Genomic DNA, 17,191 nt, shown 5'->3' on the forward strand with positions numbered 1-17,191 from the left:
ATTTTGTATAAAACTTCATTTCCAGAAGTAGTTGTGTTTACTTTCCAACTTAAAGGTATGGTACATGCCTTTAAGTACCTCAACATGTTCTCTGTACTGTAGAACTCTTGCCCTCTACTTGTGTCTACCTCCAGCATATAAATAGGTTCAGGTCTCCTCCCCCCAAAAAGTCTTGCTGAGTGACTTCTTCAATTCCTTATAAAACTTCCTGCAAATCCCAGTTTTAGAAAAGTTGGCATCTGGCGTGAGTTGAGGCTGGTAAGTCAACTCCCTATGCTACTTCACATTCCTAGGTGACTTGCAATAACCCTCCATGACTAAGGAAGCTTGCATGGATATCTTTCTCGCCACCAGAAGGACCTTGAGCAGTTCACTCACATTGTACCCTAAGTCCCTATCTACATCTCTCTCTTCCTCTAAACTCAAGATTCTCCTTGATGAATTACTATGCTAGCTCTTCACGCTGTCACTTTCCACTTCCTAACAACTGCAGTAAAGCTTCTGCTTTGGCCTTTTGTTGAAACTGCTTTTAATAAGGTCACTTGAGACCAAATCTAAATACCAAGATATAAGGGTTCTATCAGTCCTTATCTTTGTTGACCAGTCTGCTATATAGCATTGTTGACTACTCCGTGTTGCCCTTTCCCTGCTCTTTCGGTTCTGATTAAGCTTATTTCATTGATTTATTTTTCATTTCCAGTTGGTTATGACATTTTAACATGACTTTTTCACTTTTTATTTTAAGATAAGTATATGCTCACAAGAGGTTGTAAAAATAGTACAGAGAAATATAAAGTACTTTTACTAAAAATTCAAATATAAAGTTAAAATTCTGCTTGTCATTCTCTTCAACCCACATCTCAGAGCTAGCCACTACTGACGATTTAATGTGTAGATTTTCAGACATTTTTTATGTATACACTGGGTCTCTCTTAATCTCTCTTGTTCCTTAGTTTCTATGACACTTATTTTCCACTATTTACTTTCTCTATCACTACCTTTCAAGAACATGTCAAAGCTCCATTTTTATGGCACTTTAAACAATGACATCTTCTGAGGTCTCTATGTTTAGTTCTTATTCAGACCATATACCTTTACCATATACCATAGGATTATGTAGATGTTCACAGTAAACAATCTTGCATAAGTTGATTTCTCCACTCTATTTACTTTCTAGTTATACTTACGAATTTTAAATCTGGGTTTCAACTAGCCACCTGGTTATCTTTATTAGGAAACCCTATGCAATATGGGAGGTCCCATATATAAAACTTAAAAAGGAAATTCCTTCTCTCTCTCCTTTCCTGTGTTCCCTCTCTCCACAGAGAGCAGCATAGCCACTCTCAGCTTTAGAACTATTGCCTCTTTCCTCAGACTGACAGTAGTCACTAAGTCCTACCAATTTTACCTTCTAAATAGTTCTCCAACTCTTCTTTCCAGTCTTGTACTTAATGCATTAACTCATAACATTTTGCATTATAATTGCCTTCTAATTGGTTTTTCTGCCTCTAATCAGGCTCTTTTCCAATCTATTTTCAACTGTGCTGCCAGGGGAGTTTTTCTAAAATGCAAATACAAAAACAAAACTTTTCTTAAAGACCTTTCCAGGATTCTCTCTTGCCCCCAGGGGGAATTCAGAACCCTTGACTGACCTTACAAAACCAGTAGGGCTGGTGCCTACCTAATCTCTGTCCTGGTACTAGCCATGCCCTCAAATGCTTTTTCCACTCACACCATCCTGGCCTTTTTACTGGTCCCCCAAAGAGCCATTTTCTCTTGCTTTTGTTTGTTGCACATGGTTTCCTCGCCTGGAAGGCCTTTACATTTTTCTTCTACTCTCTTCCTATTTCCTTATAATTCATAAACTCTCAGCTCAAACATCACTTACCTTATCCCCAAATTATTTTTCTGTACCCCTTGCCCTCTCCGGTCACTTTTCATAGGACTGTTATGTGTTGTTCTCTGTATTTTCCTAATGCATACTCTGTGCATACCTGAATCATAACTCTCAACATAGTTATTGTTGAATTCCTCATGTCTTAATACTCCCATCTGTACCCTCAATACTTAACAAGTTTCTGGTACACTGTGAGCACACAAATCAACAGATAAAAATATAATCTGACAAAATAGCCAGTTTCATAAATTTATAAAACATAAAGACTTTTTTTTGGTTAAAACATGAGAAACTATTCAAAGATTTGTCTACAGCATTTAAAACAGGTCATTTGAACTCATTATAAATTACACTTGTAAATTTAAATTATAAGCTTTAGTAAAATAATGATAGTGCTCTGAAAGTATTGCACACTGAGTAGGTTAATACATTCCAGCAACAGCCAGTGTAGCAGAAACAGGTAAGATTTTAGGTTTTTTTCTTTATTGATTAAGGTATTACATATGTGTCCTTACCCCCCTTTGACCCCCCCCACCCCCCCACTCATGCCCTCACCTCCCTGGTGTCTGTGTCCATTGGTTATGCTTATATGCATGCATACAAGTCCCAACAACCCCATAGAGAACATTTTTTAAATAGAGAAAAAAAGCCATTTTAAACACATGTACAGTTCTTCTCTCATCATTGCTCTCTAGCTCCTATTGGGAGTCTCATCTATATATTTCATTACATACTGATAAAACAGTCATGCTGATTTCAAATTTAGGTAAAAAGACAAATGAGGTCACTCTAATTTATGTCCACTGGATATGACAGTGACCTTATCTGACTCTACTTAAAATAACACAATCTAGTAAAGCCAAGTAAGGTATACAAATTGATACAGGACAATAAATACTTTGACAGATGGAAGACATGGTGCTGGCTTTCATTTTCAGAGTCTTAACAAAATGCCCAAGCATGCTCCCTAGTAATAAATTGATTTCATATATAAAACATAGTAATCACAAATGATAGCTAAAATACTGACCATTTAATATGCAATGGGTACTATTCTATGTGCTTCAGGTATTTACTCATTTAATCTTCATTTCAACTCTATGAGATAGGTGCTATTACAATTCCTTTTGCACAGACAAGGTGAATAGGTTGAATAGCTTTATCCAAAGATAAGAATGGGTAAAAAATTATTTGGAATATGCACTGAGCCCATACTCTCAAACATTTTATCACATAAAAAGAACTTAACTTGTTATGTGTGTAAATTATACTTGTGAATGACTATTGGGGAATAGCCTTAACAGGTGGTACAAGGGCCATATGATTTTCTGTTGCTATTTGGGATTTCCTTACATCTTACTTCACTGTTTACTGGCCCCACACTACTCTCCTCTCTCACCCAGAACAGGACCTGCAGATGCACTTGCCATGGTAAAGAGATAGAAAAGGTGGGACTATTTCTGAGGATACACCATCAGACACTTGGAATCAATAAATTTATGATCATGGAAGTTACTACTCGATCACAAGAGAAACATTTTAAGGAATTTATAACATTCCATCTTTGGGGCATGACTCCCTTTACAATTAGTTGTCAGTGAAGTAATATTAGTAATGCAAACAAATGAATCATCCTGATATATACAAACCCTGGGTCCGTCACATCCACGACCAGGAGGCTCGACCAACCGGAAGTCAGTCTTGCCGTGGCAACCCAGCGCTGACTACTATGGCTGCAGGCACGGTGACCCAGCACTGATTGCTGAGGGGGCTGCGAATCAGGCCCAGAGAGAGGCCTGAAGAGAGAAGCAGGGTCTAATCCGTAGCCTCTGTGGCAGCTGTTGATCAGAACTTGCCTCTTTCTTTAGCTCCAGGCCTGGTCAGCAGCCGTGCCTCCATTTCTCTCCAGGCCTCCACCCCGCCTTTCTGATCAGGCCCCGTTGACAGATCCAGAGATGCTGACTAGCATAGAAACTGACCATTCAGAACCAAATCTGGGTTAACTGTGAGGAGCCAATGGCTGCCTAGGAGGCAGAGCTTTTGATGCTGACTGGCATAGAAACCAATCAGAACCAAATCTGGGTCAACTGTGAGGAGCCAATGGCTGCCTAGGAGGCAGAGCTTTTGATGCTGACTGGCATAGAAACCGACCAATCAGAACCAAATTGGCCAGCAGAGGAGGGTAGTTGGGGCGAGATCAGGCCTGCAGGGGAGGGCAGTTGGGGGCAACCAGGCCAGCAGGGGAGGGCAGTGGGGGGGGGGGGGACAAGCCCTGTAGGAGAGGCCAGTTGGGGGGGGCAGGCTGGCAGGGGAGGGCAGTTGGGGGCCATCAGGCCAGCAGGGGAGGGCAACTGGGGGTGAGATCAGGCCAGCAGGAGAGAGCAGTTGGGGGCAACAGTCTGGCAGGGGAGGGCAGTTGGGGGCGATCGGGCTGGCAGGGGAGCAGTTAGGTGTTAATCAGGCCGGCAGGGGAGCAGTTAGGGAGTGATCAGGCTGGCAGGCAGAAGTGGTTAGGGGAAATCAGTCAGGTAGGCAGGCAAGTGGTTAAGAGCCAGCAGTCCCAGATTGTGAGAGGGATGTCCGACTGCTTGTGGGATCAGGCTTAAACCAGTAGTCGGACATCCACCGAGGGGTCCCAAATTGGAGAGGGTGTAGGCCGGGCTGAGGGATACCTCCTCCAGTGCAAGAATTTAGTGCACTGGGCCTATAGTAGGTAAATAAAGTCTAGGTCTGTAGTCCTCAAGGCAGTATAAAAATATGGCAGCAAAATGAAATGCAACCTGCTTTTATTTTCATACTTCCCCCTAGTTGGAGATGATTCAAGAGATAGAAAATGAGCAAAGAATAAGAAAAGGGTAAAAGTCACTAAAAAGTATGCCTAATTCATATACTGTCCTCATTACTGAGTTATGACCTATGTGACTGGGAAGACTTGGCTACTGCACAAACACACCCTGGGATAAAGACTGGCGATTTCTATGGGAGGGGAAAAAGAACAATTTTATCAGAAAATGAATTTGTCTCTGATGAACAATGTACACTTGCAATGAGAATAGAGGAATTTTAAACATTGGATTGGGTAACAGAGGCAGACCATTATGTCCTTAGCCATTGTTCTTTAAAGGTAAGAAGATAAGCATGAATGTATTTGTGGGAGTACTGTCTGGAGCTAGAGTTAGTACAAATAACTCCTCGAGGTCTTTCCATGGTCTAAATGCTCTAAGCTCTGCCATGACTGGTTTGGCTCAGTGGATAGAGCATTGGCCTGCAGACTGAAGGGTCCCAGGTTCGATTCCAGTCAAGGGCATGTATCTTGGTTGCGGACACATCCCCAGTGGGGAGCGTGCAGGAGGCAGCTGATCGATGTTTCTCTCTCATTGATGTTTCTAGCTCTCTATCCTTCTCCCCTCCTCTCTGTAAAAACATAAATAAAATATATTTTAAAAAAATAAAATAAAATAAATGCTCTAAGCTCCTGAATAAATACTGAAGAACTTATGTAAAAAAAGTAGCACCAACAGCAAAAATAGCAGTTCTTTATAGGTACTAGAAATAATGACTCTTTAATTCTGATTCCTCAGAGTAGTTTATCTTTCATATTGTATAATGAATACATGTGAGTTATTGCTTGCACATTATTTTCCCCAGACATTTTCAAAGTACAGCGTGGGGCTAAAGTAGGTTTACAGTTGTTCATCTGGAAAATAATACAATAAATAATAATATAAGAATAAACACTGTGTTTCACGTATTCACAACTGTAAACCTACCTTGCTTACCCTATGTATATTTGAGGAAATAACTCAATATTTGGCATATCTGACTGGAAGCAGCTATTTCTGGACTGTACATTCCTGAAACTGCTAAATTCCCAAAGCAATTCTGTTCACATTTGAAAGATTTGCCTCTCCTCCTTTTGTTTGTCATTTATTGATTGCCACAGGCTGTTATGAAAATAATGTCATATTATTTCTATGGCAGGAAAGAAATCTTTTCATTGTTCTGTGTATGTATGCAGTAATGACTGTACACACATAGATATGTGCACACTTGCTGAGAGAAGCTTCTTCACAGCTGACTGTATTGTAAAGTCCTATGTAAATGCCAGGACTCTGATCCATTGAGTTCAGCAAATTACTACTGTCCCATCATGCCTCAGCATACACCCTGGGATTAGTATGTCTATTTACCTCAGCTATAACCAATTTTTCTGTTTTCTTTAACTTTATGTATCTTATCCACAATTCCAGATATATAAAGTATCTCTAAATTATGTTTTGTATTTTATAGGTCTTAAATATCCTCTCCTACCAGTAAGCTAGTCAACGATAAAATCAAACAATGGAATGAAAATGTCGACTTAAGGAAATAAAATCTCTTGCAAATTTTATACTATAAAATTTATTGTGAAGACAGAATGTAGTAATGTTGGTCATTATAATATCTTAGATTGGTACAATGTTTTATGATTCCAGGATACTTTGTACTCATTCTTTTAACAGATATTTACTGAGCATTTATTTTGGCACCTAGATTACAAGGAACAAAAAAGACATAACCTCTTCTATCATAAGGGCTACATAACATAAGAAGAAAGTGGTGAATAGAAAGGAACAAAAATAAGATTATTAGAAATTTCCTCAAGTCTATGAAAGAGAAAAATAGAACATTAAAATGTAATAAATAGGAGGAGCATATTAGATAGGTCAGTCAAGAATGTTACCCCTAAAGAAGAGATATTTAGGTTGAAATTAATGATGAAAAGCAGCCAGCCCTATGGAAATTAGAAGAAAAAAATATCAGAAAGAGAATACAGCACGTACAAAAGCCACAACACAGGGAAGATCCTGGCATGTAGGAAGAAATTAGAAGTCTATTATGGCTGGCTGTGACAAACGAGAAGAATATTAGAAAGCAATGAGGTTTTAAAAGTAGGTAAAAGCTAAATATTCAAGTATTATAAACAAAATTTTTTAAACTGTGAGTCATGATCTACAATTTTAATTTGTCATAACAGCATTAAAAAAAGAAAGATATTAGATAGAGTCAGAGCATATTATACCTAGTAAGGATAGGAATTATTTTGAGGAACTTTTGTTTCTATCATTTAGATATATGGTATGTGTGTGTGCATACTCGTATGTGTATGTGTGTATTTACCTGAGTATAACATGAACATCTCACTTTCTCAATGTGGATGGTAGTTTAAAAAGCTTGAAGCACATTGTGTGGACTATGGCAAGAGGTTTGGATTTTGTTTTAAGCTGGGATAGGGGTAAGGAGGATGGGTAAGGGAGGTAACGTAAGGTTTGAGTCAGAGAAACAACTCTAACAAAAGCCTTAGGCCAGAGAAATCATGGGAAATCAGGGGAAAGGAAGTGGCAAACAGGGTATAATCCTGCAGATGGGGTCACGTGAGATGACTCTGGACCACATTCATTAGATGAAATGATAGGAGGTAATCTTTTTTAAAAAAAATATATTTTATTGATTTTTTACAGAGGGGAAAGGAGAGAGAGAGAGAGTTAGAAACATCGATCAGCTGCCTCCTGCACACCTCCCACTGGGGATGTGCCCGCAACCAAGGTACATGCCCTTGACCGGAATCGAACCTGGGAACTTTCAGTTCGCAGGCCGACGCTCTATCCACTGAGCCAAACTGGTTACGGCGATAGGAGGTAATCTTATTGGCAAGTGTTTCCATGTAGGGATAGCAGTATCTACCTGATTGGACTATACTGAGAAAATGAGTAAGTGAAGGCAGACAGAAGAAATGATTTTTAAAATATATTTGAGAGGACATGAGGGAACTAGGAGAACTGGGGAACTAGGAAGAATTGTTTCTAGAGATGGGGGATGTATTTTTCACTTAATTTCCACTAAGTGCATCACACAGGTTAGGAATTGCTAGCCCTCTTTTAGAGCTATAATGAGAAGCTAGTGCTGGCAATGGTGGACAGTGTTTGGGATGGGTGCAGTGGTGTGGAGTACTTACTGGACTACTGTGGTATGGCTTTATCTACGGTCTGGCTGCTAATGTTGCCTATACCTGTCTTTTTTCAGCCTAATTCCCAAGACTTACTGGAAATTCCCTGAATCCCAAATATCTTTCAATAATTATTTTTGTTTTTCTTATAAACCCAGAGTTGGTTTCTGCTGCTTGAAACCAAGAACCCTGCCTTAAACAGTTTCCCATTGTGAAGTTTTTATGTGAGTCACCAAAGCTCTACATAGCAGTAGCGACAATATTCAACTCACTGCATTCATGTGGTACGTAGGCTCTGGCTGGCCAGCATGAACTACTTATTTGAGTTTCTAAATAGACCTGCTCTTGAGTGCTCCAAGTCAGACTGAAGGCAGAAGATACACCAAAGTGGGTGCCACTTTGTGAAAAACACCAAAGGGAAAACAGTAATTCAGAAAGAAATTCAAGTAATCTGACAAATTTTTATCATTACCTAAGAATGAAAAAATAATCATTTAAATATAAAGTAATAAATACTACTCAACAAAACTAAAAAAATACTTGCCTTGGTTTAAATTCAGGAGACATATTTATTTCTGTTAATTTCAATGGTTATTAACAATAAATAAAAAGTAAAAGCATTTATTGAGCTGTTGCTGCTCTAAGAGGAAATGCAAGAATGAATGTTAAAAGTCAATGATAATTCTTGCAATAACTAATTGAGCTTTGTCACCACATAAGTATTCTATTACTATATATGTCAGTAATATACAGAGTACTACAATCATAACTTTACATATAGCCTATTACCATTATAAAAATATGTAGGTATTTATACTTTACTTTGTATTTGAATTCTTTATTTCTATAATAAAGAAATGTGGTTCTCACACTTTAGTGTGCAACAGAATTATCTGGAGGGTTTTTTAAAAACACAGATTCCTGGACCTCACCCCTAAAGTTCCTGATCAGACGGCATTTCTAACAAGTTCTCAGGTGATGTTAATGCTGCTAGTCTAAACTCACTCTGAGAACCACTGTACTTCACTAAAAATGTGAAGCCAAACCTTCACAGGTATGAAGGAAAAATAGTGCCATTTCACAACTATTAGTTTAGTCTATTTTAGCTTTTTAACAAGTCAAAGTCTCTGATATAAAGGAGTTTTATATTCTGGGACAGCTATCCATGAGAGTATTACCACAACTTCCATTGCTACAGGAGTTTTTGAAGGACAGCAAAAAGGTGCACATAATTAGTACATATACAGGTCATTTGCAAATAACAGAAGTCAGAAAAGTGAATTCATGAACTTAAACCAACTTTGGCAGAAATGGATCATGAAAAATTTTTAACCAAGAGTCACTGGTTTAAATTTGCAATTAAGAAAAACTGAGCTGGATCATATGGTGGTTCTATTTTTAAATTTTTGAGGAACCTCCATACTGTTTTCCATAGTGGCTGTACCAATTTACATTCCCTCCAACAGTACACAAGGGTTCCTTTTTCTCCACATCATCACAAACACTTATCTTTTCTCTCCTCTTGTCTTTTTGATAATTGACATCCTAACAGGTGTGAGGTGATATCTCATTGTGGTTTTGTTTTGCATTTCCCTGATGAATAGTCATGCTGAACACCTTTTCATGTGCCTGTGGGCCATTTGTAAGTCTTTTTTGAAAAATGTCTACTCAGGTCCTTTGCCCATTTTAAAATTAGATCATTTGCTTTTTTGCTATTGAGTTGTGTGAGTTCTTGATGTATTTTGGATATTGACCCCTTATCAGATATATGATTTGCAAAATTTTTCTCTGATTTCACAGGTTTCCTTTTCATTTTGTTGATGATTTCCTTTGGTGTTCACAAGCCTTTATAGTTTCATGTAGTCCCACTTGTTTATTTTTGCTTCTGCTGCCTGTGCTTTTGGTGTTTATATAAAAAAAATATCATTGTCAGGACTGCTGTTGAGGACCTTACCCCTATGTTTCCACCCAGAGTCTTACAATTTCAAGTCTTACATTTAATTCTTTAATCCACTTTTACTTAATTTTTGGTGATTGGTATGAGATAGGGGTACAATTTCATTCTTCTGCATGTTGATATCTAGTTTTCCCCCCACCATTTATTAAAGAGACTATCCTTTTCCCACTGGGTATTCTTGGTGCCCTTGTCAAGGATTAGTTGACCATATATGCATGAGTTTATTTCTGGGCTCCCGATTCTGTTCATTGGTCTATATGTCTGTTTTAGAACTACCATATCATCCAGCAATCTCACTTCTGGGTATATATCTGAAGGAAATGAAATGAATATCTCCAAGAGGTATCTGCACTCCTATGTTTATTGTAGTATTAGTCATAATAGCCAAGACATGGAAACAACTTAAGTGCCCATCAAAAGATGAATAAAGAAAATGTGGCATATATATATAAATATATATAAATACATATGTGTGTGTATACACACACACACACACACACACACACACACACACACCCTATATAATAAAAGGCTAATATGCAAATTATCCCCTCTACTGGGAGATCGACCAGGGGGTAGGGCTGGCTGGCCAACCACCTGTGGCCTCTCCCCCTGCCCCCAGGCTGCCTCCCCCCAGGTCACCCCCCCAACCCAGACTGAGGGCAGGAACAGCCTGCCAACCACCCATGGCCCCTCCCACCAGCCAGTCCGGCCCCAATAGGGGTGGGTTAGCCATACCCCACCTGTGCACAAATTTGTGCACCAGGCCTCTAATATATATATATATATATATATATATATATATATATATATATATGACTCAGCCATTCACACCAACATGGATGCAATTTGAGGGCATTGTGCTAAGTGAAATATGTTAGAGAAAAACAAGTACTGTAGGATTTCATATGTTGTATACGAAAAAATCAAACTTATAGAAACAGAGAGTAGAATGGTAGTTTCCAGGGGCTGGGGGTATGGGATTAATGGGGGGAAGATGGCAAAGGGTACAGACTTTCAATTATAAGATGAATACATTCTAGGGATCGAATGTACAGCATAGTAACTATAGTTAATACTACTATACCGTGTACTTAGGGGTGGGGGGAGAAAAAGACAACTGATCAACCCTATACATGTACACAAGCCCAAAAGAATTTTGTACTGAAAAGATAAAAACAAAATAAAAAAAAGAAAAGCGATGTTAATACTGTGGCTAGCAGCATCTCAATTTGGTTCCATTCATTTTCCCCTATGTATTTTAAACTGCTGAGTAGCCTGCTCCTGTCTCACCTGCCACTAAATGCTCTTCTTTATTTAACTCACTCAACAAATGTAAATTGAGGACTTATGTACAACTGTTCCAGGCATTAGAGAGACAATGGAGAGCAAACAAACAAGATATCTGCCTACCTGAAACTTACATTCTAGTGGGGGAAAGACAAATATTAGCTATGTTAAAAATAGGTAGCCACAGGAATAACAGTCCTGTTGTGGAAGAAATGTGGTTTCTGTTAGAGAATGGTAGGGAAACATACACAAAGTTTAGACCACAGAAAAATTATTTGGTCAATAGACTAAGGAGGATCCATGCAGGTAAAAAATAGAAGAATATAGCCAGAAGAAAACAAAAGGGGGCAGTGATTCAAGTATAGAGTAGCTGGGTAGTTGACTGTTAGAGACTTAAAACATTTAACCTATAAGAATGTTTATTATATTTAACAACCGAGGTCACCAATGACCCTGAGAGTAATTTCACTGTAATGTGAAGAATACGCGGTAAATCCTGAGAGGTTTTACTATTCAGAGGGATACAGGAATCAGGCCTTTATTATTAAGATGGATATATTCTCCAGTGGGACTTAAAAAATTGAGGCAGCTAAAGCATGTGTGTATGTTGTTGAGGCCGAACACAGTACTAACCCAGGCAAATAGGCTGTATGTCCAGTACCCAAAGTTAGGCACACCACTGAACTAAAAGCAGCTTGGGGCTTCAGAGCATTCCCTGGGAGGCAACTCTGTTAGTCTGACGGTTTCTGAGGGACAGACTAGGATTTGTTGGTAATGTCCTCTAGAAATTTCTGGTCATTATAAAGCTCAGCCTTCAGGAATCAGACTTAGACTTTATACAGCTGAAGGACTATACTCATATCCTCAAAGACTTTAGTCTCCGTGAGGCACAATATCGTGATTCCCAAGTTTTTCAAATATAAGTCTTCTCACTTTAGCTTTCAAATCTTTGTTCAAACAGATTTTTTAAAGCCTCACCTGAGAGTATGTTTATTTATTTTAGAGAGAGGGTAACATGAGGGAAATGGGAGAGAGAGAAATATCGATGTGAAAGAGAACATCGATTGTTTGCCTTCTATATGTGCCCCGAAAGGGAATTGAAAGCACAACCTAGATATGCACTCTTACTGGAAATCGAACCCACAGGCTTTTGGTACACGGGATGATACTCCAACCAACCAAGCTACACCAGCCAGGGCTCAAAGCAGAAAACTTAACACGTTTTACTTTTTCAGTTAGTTTTATAAGAGTAAGTACACTAAAAGTGAATATACTTTTTCAGACAATACAAGACCTGGTTAATTAAAACTATTAATCCCCATTTTTCAGATTGGAAATTCTGGTGCAAATATTATTTTCCTGAGGTTATACTGTAGTCAATGGGGGAAATGATACTTGAAAACATGGGTCTCTGAAGTTCATTCAAGAAAACTGTTAACACACCTTGTTTCCAAACCTAAAAAGTGTGTATGTAGATTTCTTTCATTTCTTCCTTTCTTAAAAAAAAAAAATAGAAGAGGGGAGAGGAAAGGAGGGAAAGTGTTATCATGTATAACTATTCTGGATGTCAAGGTACAGGACATAAAAATGTCACAAAACAAATTGCCCTTAATGTGTATAATTTAATTTACTAATAGAAAATAATAAAAAGGTAATACAGACAGGGCAAAGAATAGCCTTTTCTCTTAAAAGCTACTGAACTAAATATCTGATATTGAAAAATTGTTACATATGATAGAGTTTTCTACATATTTTATAAATATTAAAAGAACATTTTACATTCACAAAATAAATTAAATATAAAAGTATAAGATGGAGTTTTAAAAACCATGAAAATAGATTCATGTGAATAACAAAAACCTTAGTCTTAAAAAATCACATTCAATTATCTACAATAAAATACACAATAATACAATAGTACAACAGATAAAATTTACTATTTTTTTTAACTAATCAACTCTTCTCCCCTAACAACTCAAATAATTCAAGACCAAAAGACTATGACCTGCAGCTCACTGAAAAGAACCATGCACGCAGGGTCAGAAAATAGGAACTCTATACACTAACTAGCCAGGCAAATTAGTTTACCACTCCTGACCTCAGTTTACTCATCTGTAAAGTGGAAGAATTGAAATAAATGATCTTCCTGACCTTCCTAACTCTGACATTCTGAGAAGCCATATTTGAAAGTCTTCCATTTTGAGAGAAATGGGAATTGCTATGGGGTTCATGAAATGGGCCCTTTTTAATTATAGACAGACCTTGGTACTTTTTTTCCACAAAGGGGCAGTTCTCTCTCCAGGAACTTCCTAAGTAACCAGCCATATATTTCCTAAAATCCACATGACAAACCAGATTCTACACCAATTTGAATGTGTACATTAGTAGAAGCAAAAAGGAAGAAAGCATCCCTTCCATATCAATTTCAGAAATTCCATATAACCATTTCTTCCTAGCAGAAAGCATTTTAATAAAAAGAAAGCAAAATGTGAGATGGCTGTAGAGTAGCTGGAGGCTGCGTGCACTTGCTGCCTGCACTCGAACCAGATTCACAGCTAAACTACAGAGCAATCGACCTGAAAAACCAATTGAAGTGTAGCTGATCTGAAATATTATATCCGAGGAGCACTGAAGAAGCCACATAGAGATAGTAAGAGGAACAGACATGCAGAAAGGGAACGCCTCCTTCAAGGAGGTGCAGAAGCTGAGAGGCAGGAGGGATATCCTATTTCAGCTGCAAATCTCCCCCTCCCCACTGTGAATACAGGGTCTCAACCCCACACAGGGATTCCCAACCCAGAACAACAGAAGAGCCAGGAAGAAGAGCCAGTGTAGCATGGAACAGAGGGAGTCAGGAGGGTTCTGTCCACCCAGGAGACTCGGACCACACCTTCCCATTGAAGGAGTGCTCCCATTGTTAGCAGGAGGCTGCTGGGTGGAGAAATAGGGGGGATATCTGTAATACTGTTAATAATAAAAAATAATAAATTTAAGAAAAGCAAAATTTAACCCACAAATCCTAAAACTATTGCACTAAAAGACAAAAAAAATAGTAACTTGAAGAATATCTCTTTTAAGATTGCTTATTAAACATCATCTATTTTATTTTTTTATTTTTTTTAATTTTTCGCTTAAAGTATTACAAAGGGTATTACATAAGTATCCTTCCCCCCCCCCCTTGACAAACCCCTACCCTCCCTTACCCCCCAGTGTCTTATGTCCATTAGTTATGCTTATATGCATGCATACAAGTCCTTCGGTTGATCTCTTACTCCCCTCCCTCCTGTCCCCCAACTCTCTCTGGCCTTCCCACTGCAGTTTGACAATCAGTTTGAGGCAGCTCTGCCTCTGTATCTATTATTGTTCAAAAGTTTGTAATGGTCTTTATTATCCATGAATGAGTGAGATCATGTGGTATTTTTCCTTCATTGACTGGCTTGTTTCACTTAGCATAATGCTCTCCAGTTCCATCCATGATGTTGCAAATGGTAGGAGTTCCTTCTTTTTAACAGCAGCATAGTATTCCATCGTGTAGATGTACCACAGCTTTCTAATCCATTCATCTACTGATGGGCACTTAGGCTGTTTCCAGATCTTAGCTATGGTGAATTGTGCTGCTATGAACATCTGGGTGCATATATCCTTTCTGATTGGTGTTTCTGGTTTCTTGGGATATATTCCTAGGAGTGGGATCACAGGGTCAAATGGGAGTTCCATTTCCAATTTTTTGAGGAACCTCCATACTGCCTTCCATAGTGGCTGCACCAGTCTGCATTCCCACCAGCAGTGCACAAGTGTTCCTTTTTCTCCACATCCTCTCCAGCACTTGTCGTTTGTTGATTTGTTGATGATGGCCATTCTGACAGGTGTGAGATGGTACCTCATTGTTGTTTTGATTTGCATCTCTCGGATGATTAGTGACTTTGAGCATGTTTTCATATGTCTCTTGGCTTTCTGAATGTCCTCTTTTGAAAGGTGTCTATTTAGATCCTTTGCCCATTTTTTGATTGGATTGTTTATCTTCTTTTTGTTAAGTTGTATGAGTTCCCTATAAATTTTGGAGATTAAGCCCTTATCAGATATGACGTTGGCAAATATGTTTTCCCACGAGGTGGGTTTTCTTGTTGTTTTGTTGATGGTTTCTTTTGCTGTGCAGAAGCTTTTTATTTTGATGTAGTCCCATTTGTTCAGTTTCTCTTTAGTTTCAACTGCCCTAGGAGCTGTATCAGTGAAGAAATTGTTTTGGCATATGTCTGAGATTTTGCTGCCTTTGTATTCTTCTAGAATTTTTATGGTTTCCTGTCGTACATTTAAGTCCTTTATCCATTTTGAGTTTATTCTTGTGTATGGTGTAAGTTGGTGGTCTAGTTTCATTTTCTTGCATATGTCTGTCCAATTTTCCCAACACCATTTATTGAAGAGACTATCTTGGCTCCATTGTATGTTCATGCCTCCTTTGTCAAAAATTAATTGAGCATATTGGTTCGGGCTAATTTCTGGACTCTCTATTCTATTCCACTGATCTATATGCCTGTTCTTGTGCCAGTACCAGGCAGTTTTGAGAACAGTGGCTTTGTAATACAGCTTGATATCTGGCATTGAGATCCCACCTACTTTGTTCTTTCTCAGGATCGTTGCAGCTATTCTGGGTCTTTTTTTATTCCAGATGAATTTTTGGAGAGTTCGTTCTAGATCTGTGAAGAAGGCCATTGGTATTTTAATGGGAAGTGCGTTGAATGTATAGATTGCTTTGGGTAGTATGGACATTTTAATGATGTTGATTCTACCAATCCAAGAACATGGTATGTTCTTCCATCTGTTTATGTCTTCCTCTATCTCTTTTTTCAACGTCCTGTAGTTTTCTGAGTAGAGGTTTTTAACCTCTTTAGTTAAGTTTATTCCTAGGTATCTTAATTTTTTTGGTGCGATGGTAAATGGGATTGTTTTTCTGATCTCCCTTTCTGAAAGTTCACTATTGGTGTATAGAAATGCCTCAGATTTCTTGGGGTTAATTTTGTATCCTGCTACATTGCCAAATTCATGTATTAAGTCTAGTAGCTTTTTGATGGAGTCTCTAGGGTTTTGTATGTATAATATCATGTCATCTGCAAATAAGGACAGTTTTACTTCCTCTTTTCCAATTTGGATGCCTTTTATTCCTTCTTCTTGCCGAATTGCAATGGCTAATACTTCCAGTACTATGTTGAACAGGAGTGGTGAGAGTGGGCATCCCTGTCTTGTTCCTGTTCTTAGGGGAAATGGTGTTAGTTTTTGTCCATTGAGTATGATGTTGGCTGTGGGCCTGTCATATATGGCTTTTATTATGTTGAGGTATGATCCTTCTATTCCCACCTTTCTGAGAGTTTTTATCAAAAATGGGTGTTGGATTTTGTCGAATGCTTTTTCTGCATCAATTGATATGACCATGTGGTTTTTTTCTTTCAATTTGTTTATGTGATGTATCACATTTATTGATTTACGGATGTTGTACCATCCTTGCATCTCTGGGATGAATCCTACTTGGTCATGGTGTATGATCCTTCTGATGTACTGCTGGATCCGATTTGCTAAGATTTTGTTGAGGATTTTGGCATCTATGTTCATGAGGGATATTGGCCTGTAATTCTCTTTCATTGTGATGTCTTTACCTGGTTTTGGTATTAGGGTGATGCTGGCTTCATAGAATGAGCTTGGAAGCGTTCCTTCCTCTTGAATTTTTTGTAGTAGTCTGAGGAGGGTAGGTTTTAGTTCTTCCTTGAATGTTTGGTAGAACTCCCCTGTGAAGCCGTCTGGCCCTGGGCTTTTGTTTGCTGGAAGCTTTCTGATGACTGCTTCAATTTCTTCCATAGTTATTGGCCTATTGAGGTTTTTAGATTCTTCCTGATTGAGTTTTGGAATGTTGTATTTTTCTAGGAATTTGTCCATTTCCTCCAGGTTGTCCAGTTTGTTGGAGTAGAGTTGCTCGTAGTATTGTTTAACAATCATTTGTATTTCTGTGGGGTCTGTTGTTATTTCGCCTCTATCATTTCTGATTTGGTTTATTTGGGACCTCTCTCTTTGC

General features: G+C 38.4%; 1 protein-coding gene across 5 annotated transcripts in view; it reads right to left on the reverse strand.

Moving 5' to 3' along the window:
• Positions 1-17,191, reverse strand: part of RFX3 (regulatory factor X3) — a 287,064-nt gene that overhangs the window by 95,583 nt on the left and 174,290 nt on the right. The window lies entirely within an intron of this gene.

This window comes from Myotis yumanensis, unplaced genomic scaffold (assembly GCF_028538775.1).
Source record: "Myotis yumanensis isolate MYYU_CA2020_CCGP unplaced genomic scaffold, mMyoYum1.0.hap1 SCAF_12, whole genome shotgun sequence".
Classification (NCBI taxonomy): Eukaryota; Metazoa; Chordata; class Mammalia; order Chiroptera; family Vespertilionidae; genus Myotis; species Myotis yumanensis.